The sequence below is a fragment of the Euprymna scolopes genome, chromosome 21 (genome assembly GCF_053919585.1).
Source record: "Euprymna scolopes isolate OS-2025 chromosome 21, ASM5391958v1, whole genome shotgun sequence".
In the NCBI taxonomy this organism is placed as follows: domain Eukaryota; kingdom Metazoa; phylum Mollusca; class Cephalopoda; order Sepiida; family Sepiolidae; genus Euprymna; species Euprymna scolopes.
In genome coordinates this window covers 21414298-21434934 of record NC_136502.1, presented here as the reverse complement: position 1 = coordinate 21434934, position 20637 = coordinate 21414298, and the positions used below count along the sequence as shown (strand labels likewise).

Below are 20637 nucleotides of genomic sequence, written 5' to 3'. Positions count from 1 at the left end.
GAGATGGGGGCCGCAGACGTCCCGCGCGTTTGGGTTGGCAGCAGAGTGAGATCCGCTCCGCCTGGAGTTCTCTCTGACCTCGCGATTGGCCCAAAATGCACTTCCACTCAACAACATACAACGCAGTTCCGGGTTTTTTGAGTCACCTGATTGTCCCAGTTGTGGAACAACGGCCATAGAAACAACTGATCGCGCTTTCTTCGATTTCCACAAACTCCGCCGGTACTGGTCGTATGTCAGCGAGGTGACAGCTCACATTGATCCTGAGCATCCTCACCCAATTACCATATCCAATGTTGTGGACAACATGAGGTCGCCGTGGGACCGGAAAAGACAAATGGTCTACGTTACGATCCTGGCCGTGGCGAGATTGGTGATTTGGACGTCGCGTCTGCAAGGTTGCCGGGGGGTGTTGTCTTTTTCTAATCAGGATCTGATCACTTTCTTTAAACACCAACTACGGGTGAAGATCAGATGTGATAGAAGAAGGCTGCATCGCACGGCATTTGACAGAAGATGGATACATGTATCAAGTCTGTGTGTACAAAAAGGAGCCAAATTTGAATATGTGTTCCTCGCCTAGGCGTGGAACACGCCGTTCCATAAGTAAAATTAAACAAGTAGCCTCTTAGCTAGCTGAATGTGTGTTCCATCCCTCCGCGATTAGGAAGCCTCCAAGATCCCCACCCTCTCCTACTTGCAATTTTTGTTTTCACCCCTCCTCTAAATTTCACCCATCTTGGAGAGAAAGAAATCAATAACTAACCCCCATTCCTTACCAACAAAATTTTCTTTCTCCATTCACCCTCATCTAGAGGGCACCCCCACTTAGAGACTGACCCACAGAAGGAAGTTTCCTTTTACAAACCTAGTGGAACGGGCAGTCTATCAACTAGACGGGGTTGGGAGGGTCCTACTAATCACCTTTTGTTTTTTCTTCCCCCGCCCTCGACACAAATGAATTATTGTACCATTTTTATTGTCATCGTTTATGTTTTTACACGTCAATAAAAAATGTTTTATAAATTGAGAGTTAAGTAGGACGTGCCCCAGTATGAAAGGGTGAATGCGGTATTATGGTGAAAGAAGATACTAGCTGGGAGAAACTTTTGATTTTGTTTAGATCTGGAGTGACAAGGATGACCAACGACCCCCACAATCCTCCCTTTTGAGTTGGCCATGTGCCTAATTTTTTGTTCATTGTTGATTTTCACTGTATTTTTAACATGAATAAAGGATTTAATATCTCAAAGTGTAGTATCTGTTCCGGCAGATACTGCAAGCAAAGACCATATATGGGAGAAACCCCACATATAAGACCTTGGTCAATGTAGGGGCAACCCTTCATACCAATTGTCACTATCCAGCTCCCCTACTCCCCGGGGAGTTGGTCCCCATTTCCCCTTCACTCCGCACATTAAAAATCGGCCTTGTGCCTAATTTGCTCGGTGGGGGAGCAAATAAATACCCTTTTCCTGGCCTTTTGGCCAAGATCAAAGTGTAGTATCTGTTCTTACTACATGCTGTACTTATGTTTGTAACTTTGTGATATAAAGTGGGGGGGATCACTTTTTTGTATTAATTTAATATAAAATGATCACCCACTTTACAACCAGTCAGTCTCAAAGCCATTCAAGTCATTCTCCAGATCATTCAAGTTGTTTTTGAAGGATTCCAGTTATTTTATAAGCATTCAAGTCATTCTTAAGGTCATTCAATTCATCCTTAAGTTCATTAAAGTCATTCTAAGTCATTTACTTTTTATTTATTTAAGTCATTTCAGCCCATTTTTCGCTCATTTTAGTTTATCTTTAAGAATTTCATGCCTATATTCACGCATTCATTCATTACACGAGAGCACGCGACTAATGGCTATTGGGCTTGTATATATAGGGACTTATTAAGATGTACATGAAGCTCAACACTTGATGGTGGAGCATACCATAATTATAAATTCAAGATAAAATAAAATAAATATAGGTATATATATAGATTCATTTGTCAGTTCAATAAGAAAAAACAATAAATAAAGATTACTGAAACGTTTTTACCATTTTTTAGAAGAGGAGAAAAGAGCTAGGTAGCAGCATAAAATTATCTGCAACATCTAATAAATGATACATTAGCCTAGAAATATAATATAAAATTAAGATATATAATCTGGAAGCATACACACATGCACACACACACAAAATATATATATATATATATATATATATATATATATATATATATATATATATATATATATATAAGTGAAAATGTCTGCCTGTGCGTGTGTCCGTGTATGTATACTTCCTTACTAAACTACTCTGTCAATTTTCAGTGACAGACTCGAGATTTGGTTAAGGGGTATTGATATTTGGGAAAATCTTTTTAATAGGCTTTAAGCCAGAAATTTGGATGTCAAGGGTTGAAAGACCAACGATTTGACCTTTGAAGACTCTATCAAACTCCTCAGCCAATTTTGGGTCTAAGCACTTGAAATTTTAGATGTAGGTTACTTGAACATGGACCAAACTTTTTAACTTGATTAGAGACCAAAACCATAAATGTTAAGGGGTGAAAATTGGGGTCAAAGTTTAAAAAAAATTGACCTCTGCGGTCTCTACCAAATTACCCAGCCAATTTCTGGTCTAAACATTTGAAATTTTATATAAAGTGTATTCAGACATACGGCAAGCCTTTTAATCGGATTTTGGCCGCAAATTTGAGCTGCCAAGCGGTCAAAGTTCAAAAGATTTGATCTTTGCGGTCTCTAGCAAATTATTCAGCCAATTTATGGTCTAAACATTTGAAATTTTTCATAAAGGGTATTCAGACATGCAGCAAGCTTTTTAATCAGATTTAGGCGAAAATTTGGCTGCCAAGAGGTAAAAGTTGAAAGAGTTGACCTTTGCAAACTCTACCAAACTCCTCCGTCAATTTTGGGTTTAAACACTTGAAATTCTAGATGTAGATTATCTGGACATGAGCCAAACGTTTTAATATACACACACACACACACACACACACACACACACATATATATATATATATATATATATATATATATATATATACATATGCACATAAAGTTATGAACAGTACATAGGGCCCAAGCAAAGACTGAACTGCTTATATATATATATATATATATATATATATATATATATATATATATATATATATATATGTATATATATATATATAATTGATTTTTTTTCTCGCTCTGATATTAATATTAAAAGCTTACTTTTTCTATTTAAAAATTATTAACACGAACGTCTTACTATCAAGGATATGTGAATAACTACACAAAGGTTAACTAATTTGCTTATTACGTATTCATTTTTTCTGGTTTCTGATTAGATGATTGGTTTCATTTCACTGTTATGCTGAATTCTATTTATACATAGTTTCTACATTCTGCATAATTGCGTTGAATTTAAGATGAAAATATTTTAGCACGTAAAAATATTTATGGACACACACACACACACACATATATATAAATATATAAATATATATATATATATATGTATATATATATATTTATAAATAATATTGGAATCGTCCCATTTCTAATATATATATATATATATATATATATATATATATATATATATATATATATATATATATATATATATATATATTAGAAATGGGACAATTCCAATATTTTTCCGGATTTTCATACAGTTACCAATATCGTACTAATTTTCTGATTCCAATACCGATTCTTTATAAATGTCTAACTATTTAACTACAGATATAAAAAATGCACAGATATTTTCCCAAATGTAAAAGTACACTTCTGGCGAATAATCTATAGATGTTAGTTTTACTGGTAGTTAAAAATCAATAAATATTTATAATTTTGCATTACTACCAGTAGTGAAAGATTTTGCTTTTTACAAAAGCAAATAGAAAGATAAGTAAAAGAATTGTTTCTGGCACCAGAAAATAGGCACAACTTTTTTGGAATATGACACCGATTCTGATAACACTAAAGTTTTGATTTTTCTGATTCCTGATTCTGATAAACATCCTGTGAGTTTGTATTACCTGTGTGTGTGGATTATCTGTGTGTTTGTATTACCTGTTTGTATTACTTGTGTGTATTACCTGTGTGTGTAGAGTACCTTCATGTGTATTACCTGTGTGTGTATTACCTGTGTTTATATTACTTGTGTGTTTGTATTAAAATATAGAAAATATGGGAGCAGGGGAAGCAGACCCAAAAGATTGTGCCCGGGGAGATGCTCCCCACGAGGGAAGCTCCCCCAAAGAGGGAGCAAATTACCAAACTGAGGAAGCACACCCACGAGATCCTCCAAACTAAGGGGCAGCAGCCCCAAAAGACATTATTTGGAGAGAAGCTCCCCATGAGGGCAGCTCCCCTCAAAATAGAAGATGTATACTGCCCGGAAATAAATGCTGGCAAGGAGGCAGCCACTTCAACAGACACAATAAAGAGAATGCTCCCTCAAAGGGATGCTCCTAAATAAGGGACACAACCAAGGAAAGCACGGGAGAATCAACCCCTAAAGGGAAACCCATCTCATAAAACACCTCCAAAACAGCAGAACGATCATCCAACCCCCAAAAAGACCTCTTGTCCAACACATCAGAAGGATCCGCATGGGGTAAAACCGCCGAAAAAAGACTCTCCCCACGGGAATATAAAGACTTGTATCGCATCAAATACAAGGAATATATTGAGGGAAACGTCCTCAAGGCAAAACCTGGGGACTGGGAGGCGATAGACGACAAGGTCCTGTCCTTCATCACTTCAGACATCAGGGAAAATTGGCTCAAGGGGATGAACAAAGAAGAAATGGCAGAGTTCCTCCAGAAACTGAATATACTTGCCAAGTATATACACCAGAAAAGCTTCGCGATGTGGGACATACTGCTCCCCAACAAGGATGAAGCAGAAATAGTCTCCTGTAGAGAGCTGAAATGTGCAGGAGTCAAGCTAGTACCAGAGTACTGGGGTAGGAGAAGAACTCGGGTACAAATATTTAATGCTCCTGCTGACCTACACACAGAACTGCTGGGAGCCTTCCTCAGAAATTTTGGAGAGGTGGAGTTGATGGACCCAGCGTGCTCCAAAAACGGTGTCCACCTGGGAGGCTATACAGTAGCAATGCGAGTCAAAAGAGAGAGCTTCTTAGGCATACCGTCAACAATATCTTTCAAGGAAGCCAACATGACGGTGGTGGTCGATGGTCAATGACCTCACTGCTGGTTTTGTCTGAAACAGGGCCATATGGCAAAGAAATGCCCCCAAAAAGCAGTTCCAAGCTGACCTGCACCATAAGTAAACACAGTTCCAGAAGTGGGGGTGGCGACAGCCACTGAAACTAAGGAATCAACCAAGGATCAGTGGAGTACGGTGGCGGGGCATAAGCGGAAGACCACATCTATCTCCACCTCAACTTCACCACCTGCTCAACAGCTGCAGCGGCAACAACAACAGTCGCAGCCACTACGACAACAGCAGCAACAACATCAGCAGCAGCAACAAGAGTAGCAGCAGGACCAGCAACATGAAGAGCAGCAGCAGCAACAGCAGCAGCAGCAACAGCAGCAGCATCAGCAGCAGCAAAGCCACAGCAGCAGGTGCAGCAGCAGCCGAAGTAGCCGCAGCAACAACAACAGCTGCCACAGCCAAAGCCACAGCTGCAGCCAAAGCAAAAACAACAGCAACCAAAGCTCCTGAAACAGCAACAACAACAGCAGCAGCAACAACAACCACCGCAGCAGCCAGAGCTGCAGCAACATCAACAACAGGAGCAGCAACTAGAGGAACAGCAACAACCAACGGTCCCTATACCAACTGAGATGGGGACCAAGTGGAGAAAAGAGTGCTCCTCTGAGGATGAATCCCTTAGCGAGAGGGAGAAGAACTTAACCTCACCACCCCCAGTTCATTTGAAATAAAGAAAAAGAAAAAGAAAAGAATGAAAGGGGAAGATAAGGTCGCCCCCAACCCTAGTGAGCATACACCATCCCTAACGAAAACACAACCCACTTCCAGCCCCAAACCACACACCGCACCAACAACAAACACCACACCAACACCAGACACTGCACCAGCACCAGACACCACACCAACACCAACACCAGACACCACACAAACACCTGTTCCCACACAAATGCAAACTGACCCACCACCCCAGAAAGAAAAGAATGAACCCGGGAGGGAAATGGACCCTTCAGCTTCTCCCACTCACAGACTTACCCCAACAGGAATCCTCCCTCTTGAAACGAGGGAGAAACTGTGTTTTATAGACCCCTGTCTGTGGCAATAGATTTACACCACCGGCAGAGAAAAAATTTAAAACCTTTGCTGGACTGCCAACAGATAGGAGGAAAGACGTTAATGTCCCCTCTAATTTCCTGGACGCCCCACTACTAACAACTTTCATCAGGTTTCCAGAGGCCTGCAAGACCAACTTGTGGACAATGCTGGAAGCCACTGAACTCATTAGGAAAAATGACTCTTCCCTGGACGAACTGTCAAAACAATGCAAAGGAAGGATCCCAGTGTTGGTCCATCCATCACTCTATAGTTAAATTGACTTTTCCTTTAGACGTCAGCACCATTGTGAGAGAAGGTCAGGACATGAAAATCCTGACCACCTTGAGCATTGCATACAATGTCGGCATCCTACCCTGGCTGACTTTGGAGCTGAGTGTGACACACCGTAAGGTAGGTACCATGGCTTTGAATTTAGCTAGTCTGAATGCAAAGTGCTTGAGATCATCAGGCCAGGCGGCTCGCCTCCGGTACAACCTCTTGTCCCTGGGAATGGATGTGGCTGTGATTCAGGAGATACATTTCGTTTCTTCTATGGACTGTCAGGTGTTGGTCCGAAATTTTGAGGCTTTCTCAGCATATGGCGGCCCACGGGGGAAGGGAGTCTCCTTGCTGGTTAAACGAACTCTGTTCACGATAGTTGACATTGTTCATAGGGATGCAGAAGGCAGGCTGGTTGTGGCCAATGTTGCTGTAAAAGATTCTGTGTTTCGGGTGATCGCAGTTCATGCTCCCAGCACCGCTCATGAGACGGTCTCATTCTTCAGTCAGCTCGATGCACTCATAGTGTGTCAGAAGCGGATAGTTCTAATGGGGGATTGGAACGCCATCTTAGACCCCAAAATAGACAAGGTACGAGACAAAGCTAGAGGGTAAGAGAGGTGTAAGTCCAGCCTGGCTGATCTGATGGCTAGATGCGGTCTGGTCGACAGGTTTCAGATTGAGCATCCAGGGTGGGAGATGTGGACGTGGACTAATAGCATTTCCTCCTATCAAAATACCTATTTGTACAGGATGTTAGTTAGGAGAGGCGAAGTAGACTGCCTATTCTGTTCACTTGGCTAGGCCAGACAGACCAAAAACTAGTTATGGCCCGGCTAAAGCTAGGAAATAGGCTTAAGTTAGTGAGGTACTGGAAGTTAAACACCTCCCTTCTGGACCTTCTGGGGATACAAAACTTCTGAGATAAGTTAAGAGAATTAATTAAAAAGGCACTAGTGGAGGCGGTTACCAGGAGTAAGTGGTGGTTAGGTCTCAAAACTAAGATCAGAAGTTTCTCTGTCAAGTATGTCCAGCGCCTCACACTAGATAAGGCCAAGACGAAGAAGTAGCTAGAGCAGAAACTAGCCAGGGCTGCAGGGGAGGGTGATAGGTTTAGTCAGGAACTAACTAAACAGGACCTTCTACGCAAGACTAGAGAGCGTTACGAAGGTCAAGTAGTTAGAGCTAGGCTTAGAAAGATAGGCAATGAAGCAGTCAATTCTGATGCAAACGTGCATTGTGAGGTTTCTAGCCATGGCTTGGACAAATATATTGGCAAAGTAAAACATCCAGATGAATGCACCTTGAAATCGACTCAGGAGATCTGTGAGGGGTGTTGAGAACATTTCAGGGAGCATTTTATGCAACAGCCTGATTTAGGGACTATTTAGCCAACTCTCCCTGCCTCGATGCGGCTAGAGCGGCAAGTTGCGAGAGCCGGGTGATGGAGCTGGATGTCTTTACTGCGCTGAAGCAGGTCAGCTGTGGCTAATTGCCGGGACTCAATGATCTGCCATATGAACTTTATTTTGAGGCTGTCGCCCATGTTTCTGCTTCTTCTGACGGATGTGTTCAACCATTGGTTTGCTCAGGGATCCATCACAGGGCAAGTCACCAAGGGAGTGATCACATTGCTGAGGAATGGTGACAGGCATGGCGAGAAATATTTAGATGATTACGGGCCAATAACTCTGTTAAACACAGAGTTGAAGATTTTGGCCAAGGTCCTGTCGAATCGGCTGCAGGTTGTTATCGGTGAGTTGGTTGGACTGGAACAGAATTATGCTGTGAACCCCCCATCCCTCACCCACAAAATTTTCTTTTCTCCATTTCGTCCCATCTAGAGGGCATCTCCACTTAGAGACTGCCCTGCAAGAGCTGAGGTTCCTTTACAAACCAAAGTGGAACGCCGAACTGGCAGTCTATCAACTAGAAGGGGCTGGGAGGGCCCTACTAACCACTGCTTGTATTTTTTCTTCCTCCGCCCTCGACACAAATGAATTATTGTATTACCGTTATTGTTAACTTTTTTTGTTTTTACACGCTAATAAAAAATGTTTTAAAAATTGGGTGCTAAGTAGGACGTCCCCAAGTATGAAAGGGCGAATGTGGTATTATGGTGAAAGAAGATTCTAGCTAAGAGAAACTTTTGTTTAGTTCTAGAGTGACAAAGATGACCAACGACCCTCATTTTCCGCCCCTTTTTGAGTTGGCCTTGTGCCTAAGTTTTTTGTTCATGTTAATTTTTGCCTGAATAAAAGATTTAATATCTCAAAGTGAAGTATCTGTTTTGATGCTAATCTTAAGATAATTTGTCTCAGTCAATGGAGAGGAAACAACCCTCTACACTGATGAATCAATTATTATTTTTGGTCCCAACCAAAGTGCCCCTTTTGCCTTTCTTTTGGGAGCTGGTTTTCCCTCACATTAAAAACGACCTTGTGTCACATTTTGCTTTCGTGGGGAAGCAAATAAATACCAATAGAAAAAAAGAGTTTTTCATATGAATATCAATACACAAAATCCCCAATTTATAGGAGTACAGCTATATATATATATACAGTGATGATCATATTTATTGTCACGGTAAAATAAAAGTTAAATTTTGTCTAATAAATTCTAAAAAAGGGATTAAATTAAAGAAAATAACAAAGTATATTATGTATTTTTAACTGGCCTTTCCGATGCAGCAATCGGATTTTAGAAAAAATAAATAACAAAGGAACAACAAACATAATTGCAAAAAACCCTTGTTCAAAATTATTGGCACGATTTATTTAATAATCAATTGTATAGCCTTTGGCCTTGATTACCTTCCTCAGTCGCTTTTCATAGTTTACAACCAAGTTGTTGCACTCTTCAGTAGTAATTTTAGCCCACTCTTCCTGACAATAATCCTCCAATTGAATAAGATTCTTAGGCTTCCTTTGCATTACCCTCAATTTTAATGTTCTCCATAAATTTTCAATTGGATTAAGGTCTGGGCTTTGTGATGGCCACTCCAAAACATTAATATGATTGTCCTCAAGCCATTTCTTAGTCAGTTTAGCCGAATGCTTTGGGTCATTATCTTGCATGAACCATCAACGACGACCAAGTGAGAGCTCTTTAGCAGAGTCTTTCAGGTTTTCATCCAATATTTTAACATAGTCTTCCTTTTTTATGCTACCTGTGACCTTAACAAGTCGCCCTGGTCCAGAGGCAGCAAAGGATCCCCAAAACATCAAACTGCCTCCACCGTGCTTCACTGTGGGTATGGTGTTCTTAGGCAGGAAAGCTTCGCCAGATTTTCTGTAAATATAAGACACTTTATTATGGCCAAATAACTCTATTTTCGTTTCGTCAGTCCATAGAACACGTTTCCAGAATGCAACACCTTTATCAATATGACGTTTTGCAAAGGCTAGCCTTGCTTTCAGGTGCATAGGCTTCAATAAGGGAGTCTTTCTCGGACGACATGCTTTTAAACCAGCTCTCTTCAAAACTCTATCAACTGTATGTCGAGATACATTCACTCCAGAGGTGCTCTGTTCATCAACAATCTCCCCAACAGAGATCCTTGGGTTTTGTTTTACTTGTCGAACAATTTTCCGTTCATCTCTTGGGGAAAGAATCCTTTTTCTCTCTCTACCCTCTAAACTCATAACGTGGCCTTGCGATTTGAACTTGTTTATTATGGCTCTAACAGTGGATTTGGGAAGGTTTAGCTTCTTTGAAATCTTATCATAGCCCTCCCCATTGGTATGGCATGCTACAACAAGCTTCCTGACGTCTTCGCTGTGTTCCTTAGTTTTAACCATGGCGATTGAAAATTATAATTTAGTCACTTATAATAGTTTAAATAAATCGCTATCTAAAAATTATCTGAAAAAAATTATTCACTGAATTAGCGTTAAACAAGCATAATATGGCTATAAAAAAGTTCAGAAAGCACGTAAACCGGAAATTGATTGATATTATACTGATACTAAAAGAAAAACAAAGCCGTGCCAATAATTTTGAACAAGGGTTTTTTGCAATTATGTTTGTTGTTCCTTTGTTATTTATTTTTTCTAAAATCCGATTGCTGCATCGGAAAGGCCAGTTAAAAATACATAATATACTTTGTTATTTTCTTTAATTTAATCCCTTTTTTAGAATTTATTAGACAAAATTTAACTTTTATTTTACCGTGCCAATAAATATGATCATCACTGTATATATATATATATATATATATATATATATATATATATATATATACAACGAAACAGTACTGTATGTGGATGACTATATATATATATATATATATATATATATATTTATATTATTGGTAGTATTATTTAAACAAAACCAAAATGTGTCAACCAAAGAGTGCTCAATGTTTAGACAGAGCAATATAAATATGTTGGATGTGATAACTAATGACTACACATATTCTAACATGTGTAGCCATTAATTATCACATCCAACATATTTATATATATATATATATATATATATATATATATATATAAAATATATTTGTAGTCATCGACATACAGTCCTGTTTCGTTGTATCACAACTCATCAGTGCCACTAGACCAGCACCTATCCCAAGCCGAGAATCGAACCTAGAATCGTCGTGATGACAGTCGGCAGTTCTACCCCTTGACCACGGAAGCGGTGCCCGCAACTAATCTGTCCGAATGTCTATTTAAATAAACATCCGTCCGCCATAATATACATAATCTACAGGATGCTTCCACAAAGTCTTGCTACGTAATGTAGGCAGACTTTGTGGACACCCTGTATATATATATATATATATATATATATATATATATATAGAGAGAGAGAGAGAGAGAGAGAGAGAGAGAGAGGGAGAGAGAGAGAGAGAGAGTGTGTGAGTCTTCTACTGACAACTGTTTCTTCGTTCATGACTCATCAGTATGACTAGACATAGCAAGTGCATAAACCATGATCAGCTAGTTTCGAACGTCATATCATTAAATCTAATCTGACGGAATAAATGAAAATGATTAAATGATTTTTTACTTATATATTTACATATATATAAAAATTCACTAGATCGTTGTTCTAATTTGAGTAATAATTCAGTTCTTGCACAAAAGGCCATTCTCCCATGCTTTACTTCCTCCTTTTGGAAAAAAGATAGTTTTATTGCCTGTCAGTATTGCCGCCGATGGGTTCAACTTGGCTATTTCTATAGCATTCACTTTAAGCTTAACCTTTTGTTGCGTAACTCATCACAACCTGTACTACTCGTCTTACTACAACAATGGACAGAAACTTTCTTTTCTTTCCACAGAGGTTTTTCACAAGGGCTCCGCGTGTGTGGAACACATTGCCACAAGACTGCTTCCTTGCAGATTAGTGTTTTTTTTGACATCGACTGACAACCTGAGTGTACTAAGATCAAATTCAGTTTGTTCTACAGAAACACTTTCACTTTGGATGTTAGCAACCTTCACGTGGTCCCACCTATAAATACCCGATGTCTTTCGAGAAAAAACTCTTTTCTCTACAATTCATTACATCAAGTGGCTTCACGTCTAGTCTAGAGTGATTTCCATACAAAAAAAAAAAATCAGATGAAATGATTGTAAATTGAAAGATAAAAAATCTTATGAGAGTATATGCAAATAATTGATAGTGGGCTAAGATTGATTAATTGTGCAGGCGGTTCTTGACAATATCTGTTGACATTGAACACGTAGACGATTATGTTGTTCATTCATTTCGTATGAATCAGCTTATTCTATTGCTGGCGTTCGTTTCTCTGATATCTTTCAAGTTATATTTCATACGAAATGAATGAACAACATAATCGTCTACGTGTTCAATGTCAACAGATATTGTCAAGAACCGCCTGCACAATTAATCAATCTTAGCCCACTATCAATTATTTGCATATACTCTCATAAGATTTTTTATCTTTCAATTTACAATCATTTCATCTGATTTTTTTTTTTTGTATGGAAATCACTCTAGACTAGACGTGAAGCCACTTGATGTAAGGAGCTAATAAAAACGAAAGATGATTATCCCCGAGAGGCTTTTAGCCTTGATAAGAGTTAAATTATTAAGTGAAACGAATAGTATGAATCATCGATTTCTTTTCAGCTATGTGTAACAATGAATTTTTCGTTTTATAAATAAACCTTCAAAATGGTTCATATTCTGTAAATATTTTTCATGAATTGCCTATTTTTTTTATTCTGGTAAAAGGTATTACCGCCCCATTCATCATTATCAACACTCTGATCCCCATCTGGCATCAATTGTGATGGATGGCTCTCGTCTGGGTGAGGCCCCGTGTTTTGACAAGCTTCTGGGTTTGACCTTTACTCCTGATCTGAAATGGAACATGTACATCAAGTCTGTTGCCAAGGTCACTGGAAAGATGGTGGGATCCTTCTACCGCTCCAGAAGATATCTCACTACTGATGCAATTCTCTATCTATATAAAAGCCAAGTACGTCCAAGGATGAAATACTGTTGCCATATTTGGGCAGGAGCTGCTAAAAACAGCCTATCCTGCCTTGACCGAGTACAAAATAGGCTTCGTGGCTTAGTGGGGGATGCCCTTTTCTCTACTCTTCGACCTCTCTCCCACAGAAGAGACGTTGCGAGCCTATCCTTGTTTTATCGTTATTTCCATGGCAGGTGCTCGTCTGAACTCCAATCTCTGGTCCCCCCCTCGCCAATCTTTCACGAAAACCACCCGTCTAGCCGAATCCACTGTGAAAAATTTCCCCCACTCTATATCTGTGCCTAAATCAAAACGCGGATTCCATGAACAAAGCTTCTTTCTTAGAACTGCACGCCTGTGGAACTCTGTTCCGTCTGCCTGCTTCCCTCCGGACTACAACTTGGATGTCTTCAAGTCCAATGTTAAAAAATTCCTAATGAACCGCCCCCTTAAGTAAACACTTCACCAAATCTCCACACTAACGTAATGTACTTGCAATAACCCTTATCCCTGAGTGGCTTCCGGGCCTTGATAAGTGGTGATCACTGTGTAAAAAAAAAAAAAAAAAAATTCCCACCCCCATTATTAATGAATGTTTGCATTACGCAACCAAAAACTGGTTGATATACTAGTCAAATATTTTGGTTACCTTAAAAAAAAAATAAAGGATGCCAGGTTTCTAAAGCTCATTTTAGTTTTGTCTCTCCAAATCGTAATAACATTCTTGTGAGTAAAAAGATGAAACAGCTGATGTTTTGGCTTCTCATCATAGTCCATCATTTTAGCTGTTTTTTTTTCTTTCACAATTGAAAGAAAAAAAAAAAGAAGTAAAATTCATCCCCTCTTCACACGCACCCCCACCAAAAAAATTCTCTGAGAAGTGCATTATTATCCGAGATAATGATATACAAAAACAAATTAGCATACCGTTTGAATACGATTGATTCAGACAAGCAGTTTTGTGATTATTTTTACTTATGACTTTCTTCTTCCTCTTTTTTCTTCTCCTTCCTGTTTTCCTTCTTCTTCATGCAATTCAAATAGATTCAATTTATCAATGTGTTCGTTTCCCTGCCAAAGGCTCAAATGGCTTGAAATGCTTCCAGTTGAGACACCAAAGATGATGCCAGTTTCTTTTTTGTTAATGATTTTTTATTTTTTATTTTTTTTTTTGCGTTTTCCTTTTTATTTTTATTTATTTTTTTGCGGTGGAGCAAGAGTATCATTTTTTTGACCAAAACCCTTTCAACATGTTCGCCACACTGAATGATCACTTTCTCTAGCCCCCCCCCCTCTCGCCCCGCCCCGAAACAAAAACGTTTGAAAATGGCTCTCATGCAATCGGAACTATCAGGATCCATTATGTACGCCCCAGGACATCAGCTATTTAGGATCTCCTGTCCCACACCAACTTCTTAGGCATTATCTGATTATCTGAACCAAGATGAGCGGCACGCACTTGTGTGTTCATATATAAGTCTCACCTGTCTGTTTAAATGTATGTATGTATGTATGTATGTATGTATGTATGTATGTATGCTTGAAATTTTCGACAGAGGCGACGGATTTTTATGAGAGAGGTATCATTTTGAGCTCGATATCTTGGACGAGAACTGTCCAAAAATTGGCTAAAAACATTAATTCCTTCACCCTCAACTGGACAGTTTTCTACAAGGAGGGTCGATTTTTTACGAGGCATTTTTTGCAAGTCATCGTATCGGTTGGATTGACTTAGCCTAATTTTGATGTTCTGAACTTCCGGTCCCTTCATAGAGTAGTGGTAGACGTCAGATTTTCTTTCACTTTCTTTTCCACCTTTGCGTCACATGTTCGAGCCTGCCTGCCTACTACCACGTTTTTTTTTTCGCTCAAAACACCTCCAATTTTAAATCCAGATCTTTAGTTTAATTTTTTCCAGATACATCTGCCTTACTTTTAATGCTAGGTTTATTTATGGTGTTTTTTAAATTTAAATTTAATAAAAACCTTCACAATTTGCTGATGAGGAAACCTTGTTTATTAAAAAACTATATGTAATAATTATTGTCCGTAACTTGATGTCTACCACAATAAAAACACTGTTTTCCGAAACGATCGTACAAATAATTGATTTTGTTGTTGTTCCTTCTTATGAAACGGATTTTTAATTTAATTATAATTTGATTTTTAAATTTTAAATTATCAATCACATTACTAAATATTGAATTAGCTCTAGGATATTTACCTATCGAGCTTATTATATATCTAAATTACAACGAGCACTTTTTCTTTCCTGTGTTTTAATTAAACTAGTAATTTCACTATTACATTAAAATACACTCTGCTCTTTAGACTATTGTTCTAATCTCCTTTAAATATATATATATATATATATATATATATATATATATATATATATATATACATATATGCTAATTACATGTTCAATTTTGTTTCATTCAATTAAATGATGCCATAAACAAAACGTTGTGACAGACAAGGACGGTCTTGCTATCTATGACTGACTGAAATATCTCTGTAAATGTGTAGCTAAATAATGTTTGCATAAATAACAAATTTTATAGATATACTAGACTACCTGTGGCCCGTTGGGTTAGTATATGTTATAGCTGGCTATGGAATAGTGAGTATACAGAATTAATGTATAAAAGTGCAAGTGAGTATACATAATTAATGTATACGCCAAAATATTGAATGCCCGTGCAAAAACAAACATGTCGACTACTGAAAACAATACATTGGATAATAAACGTATTAACATCATTGCCTTTATATAAGAAGGGTGTAATCTGTTGCATAAAAATTGTCAGAAAACAAAAAGATAAAATACAAGGAGGGAATGCTCATTGTCCATCCTTGTTTTTTTTGTTTTTTTTTGTGTGTATTAATAGCCTTAAAAATACCAGTAATATTTATCGGTGAGACCTCTTCAAAATAAATCTTTAAAAAAAATAATGAAAAGTCCCCCCCACACACACGTTTTGAAGTGTTTCTACGTATTTTAAAAATGTTTGGAATTTTAAACTTACTTCCCATCCCCGCCACCAAACTTTAAAAAAAATACTAACGATTACATGTCTCGTTACCACTACGTGGCCAAGAAGTGGGTGCTCATTTTACGTTAAATTTATATAGGTAAGTGATCCCAAACTCTAAAATGTTAAATTTTAAATATTTTTTTTAAACAATTCTTTCTTTTATATTATATTTAAAGGCCGGTGAAACGTGTTAGCAAAAATAAAAAATAGATTTTGATTTGATTTCTGGAGATAAACTACGCTGGGCTATGTCGTAAAAAAAAAACAAATATTAAAAAAAAGTTATGTAAATTGATCAAGTATGTTTTTTTTTACATTAGTAAATCATAATTGTTTTTTGTTGTTGTTGTTTGAAAACGATTTCCATTCGTTGCAACTATGTTTTTTAATTTGTAATGCGAACCAATTTTTAAACAAATATTTTCGGTTTTATGAGTGTAGATAAATAGATGTATAAATCTATTTAAAAACAACATAAAATAAGAAAGACGATCCCGTAAATTGTCGATTAGAAAAAAGCTTTTATGGCTTTGCTTTCATTTAAACCGGAAGTTGTAACCCGGAAATCGTAAATCAAAACCGGATACACGGTTTCAACGCCCAAGCAACACGATTTGATTTTTCTGATATAATAGATAGATAAATAGATCTATTTATTTTTGAGCATTTTTATATAAATACAGTAAGAATTTTCTGGATTTTTACCCAATGGATACAAACTTACCTGGATTATACATACATATATATATATATATATATATATATATATATATATATATATATATATATATATATATATATATATATATATATATATATTTAATTATTATAGTAAAAAAATAATTATATATATATATATATATATATATATATATATTGAGTAAGATGGCTGATAATTTATAATTAAAATTAAAAATTGGTTTCACATGGAGAAGAAACAAAATCAATAAATTGTACGATCGTTTCGGAAACAATGTTTTTATTGAGACAGACAATAAATCTTGGACAATATTTTTTTCATTTGATTTTATAAAACAAAGTCTCCTCATCAGCAAAAATAGTAGGTGGGGGTTTAAAGACACGAAAAATAAAACTAGCATTCTGTAAGTAAGACAGATATATCATTTAGTCGTCCGCCTTTAAAGCTCGTAAGTATCATCGTCAATGCATTCATTGGGATGTTAAATGTAGTTTATATATATATATACACACATATATATATATATATATATATATATATATATATATATATATATATATATATATATATATATATATATAACTCAATGTTTGGTTGTATGCAAATAGTATGTTTGTATAAAAGAAAGGTTAAAGAATCTATATCAAATCTAAAGTGTATTCTTATTTTAAATTTACCCGTGGAGATAATTAAAGTGTTCTCAAATTTCTCAGGGGACTATAAGGTAAACCTGACCCTAACCCTCTTAAAATTTAAAATATATTCTATTTTAATGAAATTTATATCATATCTATAAGATTCTCTGGAGGAAACAATAGAAGCGTTTTTGAATTTCTAGATTACCATTGATGTACAGAATATATACCTACCCTATCCTCTAAGTGACCCTTAAGGATAGAAACACTTTAAGACTTCAAATACGTATATCCGATGTTAATAAAATTTAAACTATGGTATATGAATAAGACACTAACTAAGAAAGTGTTTCAGCATTTCACCTTTTTCCAACTATATTACGAGGCGATACAATAGAAGGAAAGGCAGCAAAAATAAAGAAAGTAATAAGGGGTGATGAGGATAGTGAAAAAATTGATTCTCATTCAATGTTGGGTCTTTCTGTTAGTATGTATGTGTAATTGTCTTTCTGTTAGTATGTATGTGTAATTGTCTTTCTGTTAGTAAGTATGTGTAATTGTCTTCCTGTTTGTATGTATGTGTAATAGTCTTTCTGTTAGTATGTATGTGTAATTGTCTTCCTGTTAGTGTGTATGTGTAATTGTCTTTCTGTAAGTATGTATGTGTAATTGTCTTCCTGTTAGTATGTATGTGTAATTGTCTTTCTGTTAGTATGTATGTGTAATTGTCTTCCTGTTAGTATGTATGTGTAATTGTCTTTCTGTTAGTATGTATGTGTAATTGTCTTCCTGTTAGTATGTATGTGTAATTGTCTTTCTGTTAGTATGTATGTGTAATTGTCTTCCTGTTAGTATGTATGTGTAATTGTCCTTCTGTTAGTATGTATGTGTAATTGTCTTTCTGTTAGTATGTATCTGTAATTGTCTTCCTCTTAGTATGTATGTGTAATTGTCTTTCTGTTAGTATGTATGTGTAATTGTCTTCCTGTTAGTATGTATGTGTAATTGTCTTTCTGTTAGTATGTACGTGTAATTGTCTTCCTGTTAGTATGTATGTGTAATTGTCTTTCTGTTAGTATGTATGTGTAATTGTCTTCCTGTTAGTATGTATGTGTAATTGTCTTTCTGTTAGTATGTATGTGTAATTGTCTTCCTGTTAGTATGTATGTGTAATTGTCTTTCTGTTAGTATGTATGTGTAATTGTCTTTCTGTTAGTATGTATGTGTAATTGTCTTCCTGTTAGTATGTATGTGTAATTGTCTTTCTGTTAGTATGTATGTGTAATTGTCTTTCTGTTAGTATGTATGTGTAATCGTCTTCCTGTGAGTATGTATGTGTAATCGTCTTTCTGTTAGTATGTATGTGTAATCGTCTTTCTGTTAGTATGTATGTGTAATTGTCTTCCTGTTAGTATGTATGTGTAATCGTCTTTCTGTTAGTATGTATGTGTAATCGTCTTCCTGTTAGTATGTATGTGTAATTGTCTTCCTGTTAGTATGTATGTGTAATCGTCTTCCTGTTAGTATGTATGTGTAATTGTCTTCCTGTTAGTATGTATGTGTAATTGTCTTCCTGTTAGTATGTATGTGTAATTGTCTTCCTGTTAGTATGTATGTGTAATTGTTTTCCTGTTAGTATGTATGTGTAATTGTCTTCCTTTTAGTATGTATGTGTAATTGTCTTCCTGTTAGTATGTATGTGTAATTGTCTTTCTGTTAGTATGTATGTGTAATTGTCTTCCTGTTAGTATGTATGTGTAATTGTCTTTCTGTTAGTATGTATGTGTAATCGTCTTCCTGTTAGTATGTATGTGTAATCGTCTTTCTGTTAGTATGTATGTGTAATTGTCTTCCTGTTAGTATGTATGTGTAATCGTCTTCCTGCTAGTATGTATGTGTAATCGTCTTTCTGTTAGTATGTATGTGTAATTGTCTTTCTGTTAGTATGTATGTGTAATCGTCTTCCTGTTAGTATGTATGTGTAATCGTCTTCCTGTTAGTATGTATGTGTAATTTTCTTCCTGTTAGTATGTATGTGTAATTGTCTTCCTGCTAGTATGTATGTGTAATCGTCTTCCTGTTAGTATGTATGTGTAATCGTCTTCCTGTTAGTATGTATGTGTAATCGTCTTCCTGTTAGTATGTATGTGTAATCGTCTTCCTGTTAGTATGTATGTGTAATTGTCTTCCTGTTAGTATGTATGTGTAATTGTCTTCCTGTTAGTATGTATGTGTAATTGTCTTTCTGTTAGTATGTATGTGTAATCGTCTTTCTGTTAGTATGTATGTGTATTTGTCTTCCTGTTAGTATGTATATGTTATCGTCTTTCTGTTAGTATGTATGTGTAATTGTCTTTCTGTTAGTATGTATGTGTAATTGTCTTTCTGTTAGTATGTATGTGTAATTGTCTTTCTGTTAGTATGTATGTGTAATTGTCTTTCTGTTAGTATGTATGTGTAATCGTCTTTCTGTTAGTATGTATGTGTAATCGTCTTTCTGTTAGTATGTATGTGTAATTGTCTTTCTGTTAGTATGTATGTGCAATTGTCTTCCTGTTAGTATGTATGTGTAATCGTCTTTCTGTTAGTATGTATGTGTAATCGTCTTTCTGTTAGTATGTATGTGTAATCGTCTTTCTGTTAGTATGTATGTGTAATTGTCTTCCTGTTAGTATGTATGTGTAATCGTCTTTCTGTTAGTATGTGTGTGTAATCGTCTTCCTGTTAGTATGTATGTGTAATTGTCTTCCTGTTAGTATGTATGTGTAATCGTCTTCCTGTTAGTATGTATGTGTAATTGTCTTCCTGTTAGTATGTATGTGTAATTGTCTTCCTGTTAGTATGTATGTGTAATTGTCTTCCTGTTAGTATGTATGTGTAATTGTCTTCCTGTTAGTATGTATGTGTAATTGTCTTCCTGTTAGTATGTATGTGTAATTGTCTTTCTGTTAGTATGTATGTGTAATTGTCTTCCTGTTAGTATGTATGTGTAATTGTCTTTCTGTTAGTATGTATGTGTAATCGTCTTCCTGTTAGTATGTATGTGTAATCGTCTTTCTGTTAGTATGTATGTGTAATTGTCTTCCTGTTAGTATGTATGTGTTATCGTCTTCCTGCTAGTATGTATGTGTAATCGTCTTCCTGTTAGTATGTATGTGTAATTGTCTTTCTGTTAGTATGTATGTGTAATCGTCTTCCTGTTAGTATGTATGTGTAATTGTCTTCCTGTTAGTATGTATGTG

The 20637-nt window shown here is 36.4% G+C and overlaps 1 pseudogene; it reads left to right on the top strand.

The window, feature by feature from the left end:
* The first annotated feature begins 1466 nt into the window (after window positions 1-1466).
* LOC145243217 (U2 spliceosomal RNA) lies at window positions 1467-1606 on the top strand (annotated as a pseudogene).
* Window positions 1607-20637: the final 19031 nt, after the last annotated feature.